This window comes from Micropterus salmoides, unplaced genomic scaffold (assembly GCF_014851395.1).
Source record: "Micropterus salmoides isolate LMB-PRFRI ecotype aquatic unplaced genomic scaffold, ASM1485139v1 Ms_hic_scaffold_1, whole genome shotgun sequence".
Taxonomy (NCBI): domain Eukaryota; kingdom Metazoa; phylum Chordata; class Actinopteri; order Centrarchiformes; family Centrarchidae; genus Micropterus; species Micropterus salmoides.
The window spans coordinates 46,169,154-46,187,410 of record NW_024040040.1 but is presented as its reverse complement, the minus strand read 5'-3'; positions in this window follow the sequence as shown (position 1 = coordinate 46,187,410).

The window sequence follows — 18,257 nt, the reverse complement described above, 5'->3', positions numbered from 1 at the left end:
GATTTTCCATCAGTTTTGTGGTCAGTGCCTTGTTTTATGCTGCTGTATATTGGGGGGATCATTTCTGCCAATAATAGGAGCATGAATTTTATTTAAAAAGGTGGTTTTACAATTGGTAACCACCAATTCATTGGAAAAATTTTGGAGGAAAGAACCATGAGGAGAGTTCAAAACACAATATACTTTCAAGGTCAACCTTTGTTTGGGCTTTTTAGTAGTCTAAAATGTGTGAAGCATGACCAGTTATGGATGCTCCACCGAATGAATTTCTTTCTGAATGTCTTTTGGAAAATGGTGTTTTCCTGAGTTATTCCATCTATTTTGGTATGTTTTTTTTTTTACTTGCTACAGGCAGGCTCCTGAGCTACACTAATGTAGTTTTACTACTGTAGTGGCAGTATGACTTGTGTCACTCTAGTTTCTCCTCTGAGGATTATTAAATGCATCTAATATAATATATCTAGATTATAAGCTTACTGCAATAAAAATATTTAATTTCCATAAAGCTGCAGATATAAAAAAAAAAAAAAAAGGTCATAATCGAGATAGTAGTAGTATGAATCAAGCTCCAAAGGCACAGGATCCTATATTCCCTGCAACTATACTGTAATTATGTGTTATACTATTTCTATTATTTTGTCCATCCCATTTACTTAAATGAGGGTAGGCTAAATAACAGAAACACCTCCACAAACTGCCTCTTCCAAAATGATCATACAGTTAAATTAACATCTCTATTAAATAGTATTTTATTATAACCTGAAGTAGGGTTCACTGCAGGACGTTGTATTAGATGAATTTTCTAGCAATGTGTACCTAAAAACTGTCCACTGAGTGCTGTGTCTTTCATTAGAATGTACCTGTATTGTAAACACTCTTTTGTACTCCATAGCCTGTGTATTTAATGTTAGCCTGATAATTTACATCATTCTTTAAATCACTGAATAAGTCAGAAACATGAGTGGTGATTCAGGTGTGAAATCAGGCTATAGTTACTCAGGCTTTCTGTGAAAAAACTGTAGTCTACAAGCCCAAACAGAGATAACCAGCAAGTGCCAGAGCCCGAGCCAGAAGACGTTGTACAACTGAGCAGCAGTCATTGTGACAAGTAAACTGATGTTCATGTGTAAAATCAGCAGGGTTTCCCCTTTTAAACTTTTTTAAAACATTAACTCCTCTATGCAGCCTTGGCAGAGGCATGTGCTCACAGAGTGCTTACTAGTATTGCTTACAGCATTTAAAATTAAGAACAAATAAGATATTACAAAAACTATGGGAAACGCTTGAAAACGAACAGATCTGTCGTACCATCGTTGCAGAGACTAGGCAGGGTTTTGGCTTAATAAATATCACCCTATTGGTAACATACAACATCAGTATTATGAAGCTGTTACATAAAGGCATGCAGCAGTGTGCATTTCCTCTCATGTTTAACAAGCAGGTCGATTACTGGTCTATCCTCCAGATACAGCAATGTATCCAATTTAGGCCAAAGCTCAATAAGTACTTATACACTGCCCTCAACATACGGCACCATATCTTCTGAATCAGCAGATCGTTTCTTGAGAGCAGCCTGTGTGTGTGGATTTGTTGCTACAATATCTAAAGCCATGTGAGTCTATAATTAACATTTCCACTGGGATGTTTAGTGACCACCTAATAGAGACGAAGTGAATCCTAACCAGCTCTGCAAGTCCTCTGAGAACCATCATTCCAACTTCATTAGAATGCTTTCACCTCAAATTAAAAAGGAGAAACGGTTTATTTTGCCATCAGGAATTATAAGCAGCTACTAATGTGGGTTCTGAGTTACTTAAATGCAACAAGACATGCTTTTTTGTGATGAAATATTTTCAGTCACGCAGGGATTCGGGTAACTTTGCTTTCATCATACCACTCTATTCATTAAAGCAGTTTTGAACATGCTACCTTTCAACATCCCCGTGTTTTAACACAAGGACACTCTGGTTTCAAGGTTGCATCTTTGAGGAAATGGGAATCACTTTTGCATATGGCGTGTTACACTCCTTTTAGCCCTTGTTACTCAAAAGGGAGGCCACTGCTTTACATAACTTCACGTTTTTTTTCTCTCCCAAAAGTTAGTTGCGTCGGCATTCAACCTAATGTAGAAGATGACATTTGATATAGACTGATCAAAAGTAAGCAAAAGAAAACTTCAAGGAAAGTAATATAATTCATGAATGATTGAAATTAAGCAATCTAGCTTTACAACTAAAATCCAAATAGCTTTTATGTACATAGGAGGAAGTGTAAAGAGGCAATCTATTTGTTTGGACTTCACAAAAAACTTTTTAATTAAGCCTGAATCACTATAAAGGCGAACATCTTCAGTCTCATGCTCCTTCATCTTCTGCCTAATACACATGAGTATCCGTTCATAAATAAGCTTAGGCGTGGGTCATTAATAACAGGAGAAATTCATTACATCTCTTCCGCATGCTGAATAATTGAGCTGCTGGTCGCCTTGTGCAGTCAATATAAATATGCTCATAAGCTGAATTTTTGGCTGGACGTGCGTGGTCCTAGGACACATGAGTCTAATCAGGCTCCCGCTCCTCCTGCTGCTGCAGAGACAGCACAACCTTCTTTGCAGCACGGGCTTGGGCGCATCACGACCTGAACAAACACACTTAATTGGATTAGTCTGTTGGATGCTGTGTTTTTACACTGTCCTTGCAGAGACAGGAGTCGCACACCTTTGATCTCTGAAGAGGAAAACACAGCCTGTTAACACGGCTGAACGAATCAGAGGGCATAACAACTACAAGAACAGATGACCTTTTGCTATTTTCCACAACCACCATTGCAGCTTGACAAACCTTTCAGTTGATTTTTTTTTTTTTAAATGTGAGGTTCTTCAAGGTTATGTTATTGTTTAAGATGAAAAGAGCCTTTGAAGATATCTAATTGCCAGTCATAAGAGAAACTGCTGTGCAGACAAAAGCCTTTTAGTTTTCTTTCTTTTTTTTCTTCTCATGACACAAAATGCATTTAAAAGGTGCACTGTGTAAGATTTGACCAGAATTTAAGTTTAAAACATTGAAAAATAAACATTATCAACAGAATGTGAAGAAGAAACCGCTCTGACGTCATGTCAAAGATGTCTGTGTATTGTTGGATACTGTGAGATATCTACTGAAGTTAGCATGCTAACCAGCTCGGCCGGTCCTCTAGGGTGACCAGACCTCTCTGTTTTCCTGGGACAGTCCCCACTTTGGTGGGCTGTCCCAGTCTGGAGCTGTCCCCGGAAATGTCCCAGTTTTTAACTGTGTGTAAATCATAGACTGTATACGGCGTTAACAGACCTGAAATTAGATTTTACGTGGCCAGAAAGACTGAACAGATGTCATGCCGAAAACTGATCGTTCATGGGAGCGCTCTCTTTATGACTATATAAATATATATGCTTTTATCTTGGTCAAACAGATATAATGTGTAAATAAACACCACTTTGTGTCTGTGGAAATAGCAAAGATATGTCTTTGTGATACTTTAACTTTTCTGTTAACGGAATTATCACAATTGTGGCCAAATAAGGGATTGCAGTTTATATTGTAACCAGGCATGACATTTACGTGCTTATAGGCAATAATAGAAGCCTGTTGTTGCTGATGGAATATGTGTTTGGTAGGCCTATGTCTAATATCCTTGTTTATATTTGGAAAACAGAATTTAGCCTATAATTAACATGACTTACTGCTGAGGTATATATAAAATAAAGACATGATCTCTTTTGCAGTTATCCTTCTGACTCCACATTATTTAACTTGCTGTGTACCAACCAATCCGCTTCTCTTCACCTGTTGAAATACTTTTAAATGGCCAATACAACACATAAAATGAAGTATTCTACTTGCCAGGAAGTGATTGCAGCTTCTACTTATTGACTGAAAGGTAGTTTCTGCTTCAGAATGACTTGATTTCATTCATATTTGACAGATTATAAAACTGAAATTGTCCCCCTTTTTTTTTTCATATATAATAACATTATATTTTTTAATTACGTACTTACCACCACACCAAAAATTACCCCCGGTTTTCATTTCAGAAATCTGTGTTGTAATACTACTTTGTAGCTCTAGAGGGGATAGTCCGATAATATAGCTCAGGCCTCGTAGTTCATAAAACAATCTTCATTTAAACTCAACAGACATGAAATAACATTCACCAAAATCTTCTTGTTTAGCCTTGCCACTGTTCCACCAATCACCAGCTCTGGTTTGGCTGAAATAAACCCTTAATTCACAGAGTTAGATGTGATAATATTCTGGCCTGCCTGAACCTGCCGTGTCTTTGTCATCCCTGGATTCAGAGTCCTGATCAGAGCCGCTGTAAATCACCTCCATACAGTATTCCCTGTCATCGAACTGGCCTCCATTGGTCTGGCTGTGTTTACCAGGAGGCTGCTGAGGCCAGTTCTGTTGCCTGCTAACCCGGCTCCGGTTCTGGAGCCCATTCCGGACTCAGTAAGCTAATAGGGCTGCTAAATTAGCTGGTAATATATGCTGCCCCCTATTTTTTTGGACTAGGAATTCAACAGTGGTCTCAGTTCTTACACATTGTACCTTGAAAGTCACTTCTGGACCAAGGTTGCCGGGGAGCTGTGTTTAATGTACTTGTCTTGTTTGCTAATCAATGCTTCAAATCAGGGGGCTGTACTGCAGTGCATCCATATGACACAAATAAAAGATTCTGCATTTACTCACTCACTGAATTAAACTCTTTTTCATAACACGGGAATAAAGCGCAGGTTTTTAACCTTTTACTGTGGTCCATTCCAAAAATTTATTATAGCCGGCTGAAGGACACAACTGTCTATAGGCATTTGAGAACACTGAAAACTGATGAGTACAATATACTGGCTGAGAGGGAAAATAAGTATTCCATCTCTGAACACTCAGTCATTAACGGCCTGTACTTGTATAACGCCTTTCTAGTCTTCCAACCACTCAAAGCTCTTAACACTACATGTCACCGTCACCCCATTCACACACTGATGACAGAGGCTGCCATACAACATGCCAAGTGCTCATCAGAAAGAAACTAATAATACATACACACTAACACCCAGGGCCCAGCTATCGGGAGCAATTTGAGGCTCATTAACTTGCCCAAGGACAGTTCGACATGCAGACTGGAGGAGCCGGGGATCGAACTGCCGATCTTCGGATCGACCGCTCTAGCTATAAGCCGCAGGTGCCCCCATTACTGTAGAGTGAGAGGATAGATTTCATCACGGTCTGATTCTTTCTCCTTCATTATGCAGTACTGTGTACAGTTAAGCCGAATAAACAAGATTAAATATGGTTCCTTAAATAAGGCACCATTCAACGCAGCATTCTCGTGTTTTATGAATTAATATATGAATGAGAACCTCCAAGTAATAGTAACAGTTCAGCCAGTTAGCCTTGTCTATATGCTCCCCATCTGCTGCTAATGTATGAGTCATTTTTAAAAGATAATATGGGGTATTATGTCTTTGATATTTTTATTGTCATTTATTAAATTACAACAAAATAAGCAATACAGTTTGCCACTTACCTGTGTTGTTTCTATAAGGTTTTTGTAGCCTTTTCATTTTCCAATGCTGTAATCACCAAAAGTAAAAATCTGTTCACCTCCTCTGCATAGTGATGAAGACAGGCATTTCAAAGACATTTCTTAAAACCTGGACTAATTAAACCATCTATCTGTATGACTGGATACTACTAAAGGTAGGTAAAAAGAATATGTTTTCTTTAATTTGGGTGACCCTTTGACAGCAAGCACGGAAGGGGGTAGGAGATGCAGACAGCATGTGACAGTGGTCCCAGGCTAGATTCAAACCCCCACACATCACACCTAACATTGTGCCTTATCCAGCTGGGACACACACAAACACATTCTTTCAACGATCATTAAAGATATATAAAAAAAAGATGTATTTTTCCTCAGGCTTTACCACTCCTACTTCACTGAAGCCTTTTGTTCTGTGTTGTACATCAAATCCCTGCTTCCCTCCTCATGTTAACAAGTTTACTGCTTTATTTTTAAGTTGTTGGTCCAAGGAAAAACAAATTGTCAGGAGGGATAACTTAGTGAAGAGGATAGAATGAGGGCACTGTTTATACTTAATCCCTGTCAAAACTGTGCAGGGGGCCACATTTCCTTTTTTATTTTTTATTTTTTGGAAGTGACAAGCATGATTGTGTGTGGATGTTAATATTAACAGCAACAACAATAGTCAACAACAGTGTAGGAAGGCGTGTGAGTGAAGAGGAGAGAGCATACATGTTGAAATAATGCCTTTGTTGTTCGGCTGCTCTTAACAAACACAATTACTCAACTGGAAACAGCGTAGTGATTAGAGTGTCAGGCATTTTTTCCCCAAATATTTCAAATAACAATCCACCCACTACAGCAAACTCATGTGTGATTGTATCATCACTGTTTAACTTGCCGGTTTCTTGTGGGTAGCAAAGTTAATTAAACTGTCATTGTTTTAGAGGTAATCTTGACGCAATCTCCGTCCTATAGAACATTTTAAAGACTTCAGTGTTGAAAGAATTCATAAAAGTGAGTTTCATTCTTATGCAAATGATGAGAATATAGTGAAGGCCACTAAGAATGACACCTTTAGGTACAAGTTATAAAGCTGTGGTACCTGATAACCTTTTGATTTCTGAATTATGTCTTGTGAATATATGAGCTAAAAAATACTACTTATTCTCTGCATAGTGTAATATTTGCATAGTGTAATATTTGCATCAGTTAGTGCAGTGTAGGAGTATTTGCTAATATTGCATCATTCCAGTTTATTCTAAAAGTTTGAATATTGTTATGTAATCACTGAAAATGAAGAGGGGCGAGGAGCAATTTTGAAAAAAAATATTCTATCTCCTTAATAATTGTACCAGAACTGCAAGAAATAAACTTCAGTTTAAGAAACAGTGGTGATTTTCATTTCATTCTATTCCATTTCATTTTCTTGTTTCATTTTTTTTGTTTCTACTGAATGGATTAAATGGTCCACTGTGGGTTTAGAAATGATGTCATTCTTGGATGGTGTGAAATCCTCTGAAATCCCACTGTGTAAACTCAGAAAAGTTATTTGGTCAACATTTAAAATAACGGGCTGCTTTTTAGGAATTGACATTTTGGAGATGCAAGATGCAACATACAGGGCTTACGTGGCTTTGGACACAACAGGTGGCTAAATACAGAAGCTTAAAAAAAGGCTAATGTCTTCTTACGAATTACAAAAGACGAATCGGATTGTAGACTTTTTTTCTTCAAGGAAAAACAGAAACATTATAAAAGCTACATCAGCTCACGGTATTGATAATTTAATAAACATGGATGCACCACTAACTTCTATTTCCAGGCGTTATCACTTGGCTCTGATTCACCTTTTCTTCTTTACCTTCCTGTCACCATGGCAGCAGCAATAGGAAGCAGTTTAATAACAATTTCTTTATCAGAAAAAAGCCTGGCTGACATTTGGACTAAGTTAGCTGATATAACATCGTGGCAGACTTTCATTTCACCTCTTTCCACCCACATCTTCATCTCTATCTGTATGTAGCTTCATAGACGTGTAATGAGTGGATATGTTGCGATAAAGCAATAGTATAAATTGTTGTTAGCAACACTGTATTGTGAAAATGTAAAATGCCTAAATATGAAAATATTTTTTTTCGTTTAGGTTGGAGATTGTTTTAAACTCAAGCCCTTTGGTTACTTGCATGAGGCTCTACAGATAGACCTTTTCACATTAGACATGTGGGTGCATGTTAGCCTTGTTGTTCTTGTTTTTAAGCTGTGCGGTCTTCTGGTCAGCCGCAGCACAATTCCCAGACCAGATACTCAAATAAAATGGTGTACGGGAAAAGCAGTGCACAATAGTATATAGACAGTGATTTCGGACATGGCCATGGTCTGCTGTAGCCTAAGAGAGGTCAGCTTTCTGGAAGGGGTGGTTGCCTCTAAGGTTTGGCTGAAATTCAACCTTTCTGCATCAGAAAGGTCAATATAGACCATATCTGTGTGGACACTGTTTCTCAGGTCATAATATTAACACTTCTTTTCATGGTTTCTGACCAATCTAGTTCATTTTTGTTGGTTGATTAAAATAAATAAATAAAGGCACCCAAGAGATGTAAAGTTATAGCATCAATTAAACCAAGGTCAGCTCAAAATGTCTGTTCCAAAAAAGGTTAAACTAAACTTGAGAGAAGATCTATCTATCTACTTATCCATCTTATTTCTTAAAAACACTGAGGACTTGAAATGTAAGTGATCATAGATGAACATAGAGTTTTATGCCTGAGGAGGACCACGCTAATTTATGTTCAATTAAATTAGTCATGTTGAACATGATAATTACTCATGTTAAGCGAAATGATCATCCAAGATGCTGATACAATGTGCCATGACTATAGCTTGTGGCCATTTTATTTTCTTAGTCATAGCAGCTGGGATGGACCGCCTCTAATTTGAAAGCTTTCCAGGCTTGCAGCCTGAAAATATCCCAGCGCTGTGTGTGTGTGTGTGTGTGTGTGTGTGTGTGTGTGTGTGTGTGTGTGTGTGTGTGTGTGTGTGTACAGTGATATAAACACACGTATTGCTCACCATTTTTGTGGTCATACTACACAGAACACACATTTTTCCTGTTTTATTACTATTGACCCTTACACACAGTAAATGCTTCTTGGGTCTAAACTTGTGGCACCTTTCAAAACACAAGCAGAAAAACCTTGCCGAAACATGCCGTTGGAGGGATGAAATGTGACGGGTTGTGTCAATATAGAGGCTCCTGGTCCTGCCATCCCAGCAGGAGTGGTATTTCTACTAATTGAGGCTCATTATTGATGATTTGGTGCACCTGCTGTTTGGCCCATTTAAACATCTCTCTGCTCTCCTTCACTGTTAACTTTCCAGAAGGCACAACCTCTCCTTAGAGCCTCAGTAGTGTTTCGCATGTGTGCAGTACCTAAACTGTGTCCCAATTGCATGTACCACACTAATTCTAAAACTAGTTTTTGTATGTTCACATTAGAAAAGTGACTAAATTAAGTGTAGTTAAAGATCTCAGAATGCATGCAGAATTAGCTTGATTTCTGAGTTTGCTGTTTTTGGACACCGTTTCTCCAACAATGTAGTGCGCAAAGGAAGTCTTGAATATATTCAAAACTGTAAAAAACTTTAAACAAATGAGTCAACTTGAGGAAGTTTATGGAAAATATAAAACATTTGGAGAAAATTGTGTACAAAGAATAGTCCAAAAAATATCCAGTGAGCGGCAGTTGTGTGGATGAAAATGCCTTGTTGATGTCAGAGGTGAATGAGCAGACTGGTTTTAGATCACTGAAAGGCAACAGTAACTCAAATAACTACTAAGAATAGGAAACTGAAACTACAATTCACACAGGCTCACCAAAATTGGACAGTAGAATATTGGGGACAAACGTTTCCTGGTCTAATGAGTCTCTATTTCAGCTGCGACATTCAGATAGTAGGGTCAGAATTTGGAGTAAATAACATGAAAGCATGGATCCATCCTGCCTCGTATCAACGGTTCAAGCTGGTCGTGGTGTAATGTTGTGGGGGCTATTTTTTTGACACACCTTGGGCCCCTTAGTACCAACTGAGCATTGTTTAAACTCGATAGCCTACCTATTGTTGATGACCATGTCCATTCTTTTATGACCACAGTGTACCTGTCAGAATCGGTGGGGCTTAACCCAGATGTGGGGGGGGGGGACTTCTGAGAAAGCAGCAACCTCCAGGGCTGAAAAACTAATGCAACGGCAAGTGCTAAAAACTGCAGTTCCTCGAATGGCCACTTGAGGCTGGCTCCAAAAGCAAGTCAATTCCCCCCCGTTAAACGCCTCACTTTACAGCAGAAATAAACATGTTTACAGCATGGTATAAAGGGTTTTGGTCTCGATTATCTAATTTCCCTGTTCATGGCATGGATGCTATCAGCCTGTGGCACTGCTGAGGTGTTATGGAAGACCAGGATGCTTCAATAGCGGCCTTCAGCTCTTCTGCATGTCTTTCATTTTTCTCTTGGCAATGCCAGGTCAGGCGAGTTTGCTGGCCAATCAAGCACAGTAATCCCATGGTCATTGAACCAGGTTTTGGTACTTTTGGAAAATGAAGTCAGCATCTCCATAAAGCTCGTCTGCTGAAGGAAGCATAAAGTGCTCTAAAATATCCCGGTAGATGGCTGCGCTGATTCTGGACTTAATAAAGCACAGTGGACCAACACCAGCAGATGACATGGCTCCCCAAACCAACACAAGCTGTGGAAACTTCACACTGGACTTCAAGCATCTTGGATTGTGTGCCTCTCCATTCTTCCTCCAGACTCTGGGACCTTGGTTTCCAAATGAGATGCAAAATTTGCTCTCATCAGAAAAGAGGACTTTGGGCCACTGAGAAACAGACCAGTTCTTTTTTTTCCCCTTTAGCGCAGGTAAGACGCTTCTGACGTTGTTGTTGTTGTTTGTTCAGGAGCGGCTTGACAAAAGGAATACGACATTTGAAGCCCATGTCCAGGACCCGTCTGTGTGTGGTGGCTGTTGATGCAGTAACTCCAGCCTCAGTCCACTCCTTGTGAAGCTCCCCCACACATTTTGAATGGCCTTTTCCTGACAATCCTCTCCAGGCTACAGTCATCCCTCTCCAGGCTACAGTCATCCCTGCTGCTTGTGCACCTTCTTCTCCCACACTTTTCCCTTCCACTTAACTTTCTATTAATGTGCCTTGATACAGCACTTTGAGAACATCCAACTTCTTTTGCAATTACCTTTTTTGAGGCTTTCCCTCCTTGTGGAGGGTGTCAATGATTGTTTTCTGCACAACTGTCAGGTCATCAGTCTTCCCCCTGATTGTGAATTCCACTGAACCAGACTGAGAGACCAATTAAAGGCTCAGGAACCCTTTGCAGGTGTTTTGGATTAATTAGCTGATTAGAGTGCGACACTTTGAGCCTACAATACTGAACCTTTTCACAATATTCTAATTTTCTGAGATTTTGAATTTGGGGTTTTCATAAGCTGTAAGCCATAATCATCAAAATGATATCAAATAAAGGCTTGAAATATCTCACTTTGCATGTAATGAGTCTATATATATATATATATATATATATATATATATATATATATATATATATATTAGTTTCACCTTTTAAGTTGAATTACTGAAATAAATGAACTTTTGCATGATATGCCAATTCTTGAGTTTCACTTGTATTACGTAGAAAGGATGTAGCCATTTTGAGTGATGGGTGGGTGTCGTCACAAGTGGCTATCCACTAGGTAGTAACCAGTAGTATTCAGCCCGCCTCTGCTCCACCTTTTTGCCAATTTTCGCCTGGTTCGGCATCAGGCACTTGCTTCACAATCACTCTTTAGAAACCCATGGATGACATCACAGAGACTACGTGAATGTATTAAACACTCTATGAGTGATGACTTGTCACCATCTTTAACCATTTTTACAAGAACTTGGAACACCAAAACCTCTTGTCAGTCCCTGAACCTGCAGTGTTTTTAGCCATGGAGAGCCTAACCTCAAGACAATAGGTGCGTTTGACTTCAAGCGGCGCTGTGCAGCGCTGACTTAACTTGATGCATGCTGGACTTAGCATAAGGCATGCTGGTTAGAAATTGTGTCCGACTTTCGCTGCGCTGCAATTATCAACATGTCACATGACATTTAAACCACACATGAGCAAGGCAGCTGCAGGCACAGAACAGCGGCTGCATTTCTCCGGCTGCACAAAGTTAGAACCACCTTGCCTCAGCATTTGAAGCAGTCTGACTGCTGAATCAGCTGCTGTTCATGCCAGCAATCAACATAGTGCCTCTACTCCAGGGTCAAAGTCGAACTTTATAGTATCTGCATGTAGGTGGCCTTCTGCTACCACTCCTTTTTTATCTTTTCACCATTGCCCATTACTGTTTTCCATGGTAATCAGTAGCTCAGTAGTCAGAAGTAAAGCTCTAGAGACAAACAATCCCTCATTGGTATACCTATTGTATTTCTGCATAGAATATTTTTGAACTGTAAGCTGCCCTTGTCTTATATCTTACAAAAGATATTCTTACTAAAGCTCAGCCAGACATCATGAATTCCCATTTGTCAGTGTTACTTTTAATGCAGCCAAAGTTCAGCTGCTCATTGAGGCAATTCATTTATTTCAATCCATTTTCCCAATAGTATGCACAAAACTTGTAGAAAAGAACTGTCAACAACCTAATTTACATTCACAATCACCCAGTTGTTTGTGTGATGGAGTACAGAGTTCATTCAGAGTGTTATAGTTAACAGAAATTAAAGTTTTATTTCTGACTTAAATCTTTGAACTATGAAAGCCAGCTGGTTTCACTTTTGTTCCTGACATATTCAACATTGTTTTCGGCTGCAGGCTGAAGACTTTGCAGTTGTTTCAGAAGCCTTTTTTATGCCCCTTTCCAATTAGGGATTTTTATTTTTATGTTTTTCAAACTTTGAAATGTTCCTGTACAGTTCAATGACATGAACATTTCAATGGTTATAAATCTTCCCTCCAATCTCCAACCTGAAAACAAGTTTTAGTTTCAGCAGTGATTAAGTAAATCATTACTGCAAATATATCTCTATAGTTTGTGTGTGTGGGTGTGTGTGTGTGTGTGTGTGCGCGCGCACAAAAGTTTTCAAAGGTGTTGGAAAAATGCTGTAAAGTAAGAATGCTTAAACAGGTAAGTTAATAGATTTATCAATTAACAAAATACAAAGTGAGTGAACAGAAGAAAAGAGAAATTCTTGTCATTTGCTGGTGACCATCATGTTTCCTTTGCTTCTATTTAATATGGTGTACCTCAAAGCTTAATTATTGGACCTACAGAGCATGCACACTAGTGTTAGAGATGTCCACTGACTTCCTGATGGCTTCCCCGCACACACAGATGGCGTGACTGTTTTTTTAATTTGACTGATACTGTTCTATTATTCTATTATAATTCTTATAAGACAAATATTCATTTCAGTGTTTGTGATGCTCAGACAAATGTTCATTGTTTTACAGCTGTTTCTTTTGTAAAGATTGCAGTATGTGGGGAATATTGGGCCAATGCATCATGTGATCTGCAGAACTGAAAATTGCATGGGCTTTGTCTGATGTTGTAGATTGGTATTGTAATAGACTGTACTGTTAGTGAGCTTGCCTTACAAAGGACATGCATCAGTGAAAATCCCAGAATAATATGCTCTACAAAGTATCAGTTACTGTTTGGGGAGCTCAAGGGATCTATATACCCCCACTGAGCGGGGCCTCGCTGCGTACATAACCTCATAAACATTTTTATGCCTGTAAGGCTGCTGCTGCTGCTTTGATCACACCTCTGAGTATATGGTGTGTGGTTGCTAAATAATCATCCAATCATGTATGTTTCATTATGAAGAAGAAGAAAGGGGAAGTGTTTGGTGAAAGGCAGGAAGACTTAAAAAAAGGAATGGTGCAGAAATGATATTACTTTCATGACAGGGGCACTTATTGTCCCAGCCTGCTATCTGTTAACATTACTGCCGACATGGACAGTATACTTTCTGCAGCAAGAGTCGTACATTGTGTTATCAAATGTTGAGAGCCATTTCTCTGTGTATACACTAACCTTCATGCTGGTTCACAACTATGTTCCACATACTGGATGTTTCAGTTTTTTAAAAAGCAATGTGTGGTTTCTGTGTCTGTGTATTAATTGTGTGGTAGGAAAGTGGTTAGACTTTTTTCTTGTCCTGTACAGTACTATCACAACAGCAGGGGCACAAATGAGTGATTGTATCGAGGCAGCAGGGACACATTGATCTCAGCAGTTATATTTACAAGGATGCTTATGTGAACCAAATATGGTAAGATTCTCTTTAATGTCAGGTTCCAACCTGTGATTGCACATTAGCTGGAGAGACTGGTGCTCTCCAGCACTGTAATTATCTACAGTAAGTGTCTTCAGCCAAGAGAATGGCAGCTCGCACAGGCAGGGGGTGGACTTTTGTCTCAATTACTCTGCTCTGTTTCATCTCCTTTCTCTCCAAAGACAGCAGCAGTATGGAGATTGGTGTTTGTCCTGCATACAGCTGGTGGGCCCATCCTCTCCTTGACACAACAGAGGAATAAACCAGAATTAAACAGGAAGCATTCAAAAGCTTTCTTTGAAGCGAAAGCCTTCATTTTGAAGTCTGACATTGCACTACAGTCAAATTTGTGATCTGCAAACAAATTACATCCTTTCTGATGAAGCAACTGAGTAGTAACATCTGCTGCCTTCTGTGAAAGCAGCCTGTGATAGACGTTTGATAGCTGACAGCTTTTGTAGATGAAGTCACTTATGACAATTTGACTTTTTGTCTTCGGTGTTTATTTCTGCGGCTCCCATTAATGCTCAGTCTCAGAAAGGCCACAAGGCTATGCCTAGCTTTGTTGCCGTCCAACACAACAGGTGTTTGGTTCCAGAGTACATTTAAATGTTCTACCTGTCATAATATGACAACCAAACCTCTCAAATGGAAGATATGCTTTCATCACATTCATAGAGCACACCTAGACATGAGTGCTTGTCTGAGTATAATATACTTTTAAAAATGCTGTCAGGAAGTCCAAAGGTAGCCTCACCTGACCCCTCCAGAGCACTTTACAGTCATGTACCAGTGTTAAAACAGAGACTGAACCACTAGCAGGTCTTTGCTGTCTGTGCGTGCATTTCATCATGTTCCAATCCACCACGAGCTGTATACACTTTCAAAAGCTCAGAGAGGACAAAAGGCAGAACTGTCATCACGACAAGGCACTGGGGTGTCAAAGGGGCATGCAGTACTACAGGCAAAGTCTGTCAGTGCTATATGAGGATTTTTTTAGCGACAGTCAGAACAGGACAAAGCTGCACATGTCTCACCAGCCCTTCATGTGAAAACACCAGAGAACAGAGAGGGAATGTGCAGCAAGACAAACAGCATTATATATAAATGTTTTTACATAGAAACATATCTCTTTTGTTACCCACAATGGTGCTCTTTCCATTCTCAAACGCATGCACAGACTTGAGGTGTTTGTATATGTTGCAAGGGGGAAAAGGCCAAAGTCACTTTCTATGCAGCCTTGGAAAGTTTACAGAAAATCAATCTTGGTCATAGCCTGGCCACCAGTTTTGATTAATGACTGGTGGATATGAAAATGGCAAGTCCATTGTTTTTAAACTCAGATCCAAAGACCTGTTTACATTTTCATTTTCAAGTGTGGGAGTAACGCGTTACAAAAGTAACGCAATTACAGTAATGTGTTGCTTTTTGACGTCACGCAGTATATAAAAAAAAATCTGTTACAATCTCAGTAACACGTTACAACGTAATTTAACTTGAAATAAAGGGGTGTTTTGTTTTTTTAATTCACCAACACCGAGAAACATTTCAGCACGAGAAAAACAAAGCCATGCGTAAAAGAGCAACGTTATTTCCTGTTGTGGGAATCTGATGGTCAAGATTGTAGGCAGGGTTCAAACTACAGGGGAGCTCAGCTCCTCTTAACAAGACGGTTGGTCCCCTGATGGATCATGCGTAAATAGATTTATATGGGCTATGTGTTTAACAACTCACTTTCATGATCAGAGAGGCTGCTGTCAGTTCATCCTGAGTGGCGGCAGATTAAAATGACGTTATGCTGCTGTACCTCGTGTGTAAATGCGCAAAGCATCTTTCCTAATGGGGAGACGAATAACCATAATAATTATAATTTAGCATTATAATTCAGAGACAGTGATATTGTAATATAACTAATTACTCTCAAATTGCAGTAACTAGTAATCTATACTTTATTACATTTTGGAAGTAACTTGCCCAACACTGGTAAGCATATGGTGCCAAGAAATGTGCAATGCCCCAACAAAGGCAACAAAGAATATCTACAGTAGCAAGCAAACATGCATGTAACGGTGCACAATTTAAAAGATGCATTAAAAGGAAGACAGCTTTAAAAAATGTTTTATGAGGAAGAAGATGCATTCAAGTTTGTTAGACCTCAAAGATGCACACAATGAGCTTTGGTGACTGCAACACTGAATGTAAACATAACTTTTGATTATGATTTCCAAGAAAACTAAAGCTCGCCCATGGCCCAAGATCCACTTATTTTTCAACGTGAGATTCATAATTTATTTAAGGTAGATTGTGACATCCACATACAATGTACTGCATATAATTCACTCAAATCAAATTACCCAGAACTTCATGTAGTTTCATGTAGAACTTATTCACCCAAGAGACATGACATCACAACTTGCACTAGAGAGGCTGATTTATTCTGTAATAAACCATAACACATACTTTAATGACTTAAAATAGTTGTTTTTCATTTTTCACTGTGCCTCCAAACTGTCAGCCCATCCGTTTACTCATTTTTAAAATCATCTCTGCAGGTACATTCTGAATTCACCACCCACACTGTTTTGGGGCATTGTGAGCACTGACACCATCTGGCATTAAGTGAAGCACTCTGAGAAATATGGCTGCTGCGTGGATGTCTGACTGCCAAGGGGTACCTGGGGCAAGTGTGTTGTAGTTGAAGATATGTTTACAGTGTCTAATAGATCGGCACAGGGCCAGAAATCTGACCGTCCACCTGAGGCCACACGCAAGGGTCAAACAAGTCAGCGGAGTGAAATGTTGAGGTTTAATCACCAAACAGTGACGTGTTAAAGGGCGAACAGACAATTCAAGCCATTAGCAAGTGGATTTGCAGGTGTTGGTGGGAAGAAAGTGAAACGGTGGAGCCATGTTTGTGATATTACTTTTTACTACAGCTCCCTTTCTAATATAACCGCCATGTCATTTTCTGTTGATGGTTCACTTTTATGTCAAAACTTCTCATCTGCAGGCTTGAAAAATTTGCATGCCAGGTATCATCTATTGCTCCAAGTCACAATCCTCATAAAACTCATTGCTTCCCCTCCCCTTGCCCCCTGCGCAGGTGACAAGCTAAAATGAGAGATAGCTCCATTTGCTTCCTATAGCTAATTGGATTAGTGCTTAAGGCACTACAATAACAGCTGAATTTAGAGAGGCAGGCGGAGAGAATGGGGGAGTGGGGAGATGAGTGGTAGAGCCAATTTTCCAGTGAAATGAGCTTTGCTCCAGGTGACGAGAAAACTCCTGCAGAGAAATAGAGAAGCTCTATGTTGGAAGATTTTACGCTACTAGACGCAGTAATGTGTCACAGAATTCACATCCAGTGTGTTACACGAAGGGGCACACAGTTGTGACATGTTAATACAGTTGTCACAATGCAGCAAATGAATAATTACATGTCATAATAAGAGATGATTGTGTCCTTTTGTACATCATGGTCACGGAGAATTCTTGATTCTAATTAGCTGGCCGCTATACATCAATTTTAGGTAACAGTGCAGCTCTGGGTATTTTCAAACTTGTTTTGTTTGTTTGTATATTGTTATGTTTCTTGATGCTTTACTGTCACCAAATGAAGATCAGCACAATAGCCTGGAACTGATGTCAGGAAAGTGTATCGCATCATGCAAAGTGCACTGTAAAAACTGTTACTTAGATCTAACTTAAAAAAAATAAGGCAACATTTTCCAACCACGTTGTTAGTTTAGCGAATTTCTTGATTTTTTTAAGTTGGGAAAACCCAAACAGTAATCTTGAAGGGACAAATTTTACTATTTCAAAAATTACAGCTAACAGTCTGCCTCAGGCATCATTTGACATCACTGGTAACAGAACAAAAGCTGTGCTAGAAGGCAGAAGCTGCAACTGTAGGAGTTTTTATACATTGTGAGTTATGGTTTAATATTGTCAGATTTTCCTTTTTCTTAAAACATTTTACATACTATAACTTGTGACCTCAGCTTACAAACTGCAGCTTGATACAATATTGTGACAGTGTATTTCAGTGACTATTAAAACACTTGATCATAACGTAACATAATAATGTTCATTAACAGAAAAAATATCTGTTTGTGACAGCAAGGGTGACTGTCATGTTTCACTGTCCACACTTGAAACTTGTTAGTGAAACTAATGACCATGGAGGTTAGTTGAGGACCCAGTGCGGAGTCCCACAAACAATCCTTGAAAGGCCTTCAGGTACAACAGTCTCAAAAATCACACATCAGGTCAAGAAAATGTATAATATTCCTCAACAGAAACAACAAAACTTCCGTCTGTTTTCAGTGCAAGGCCAACAATCTTTGCGAGAA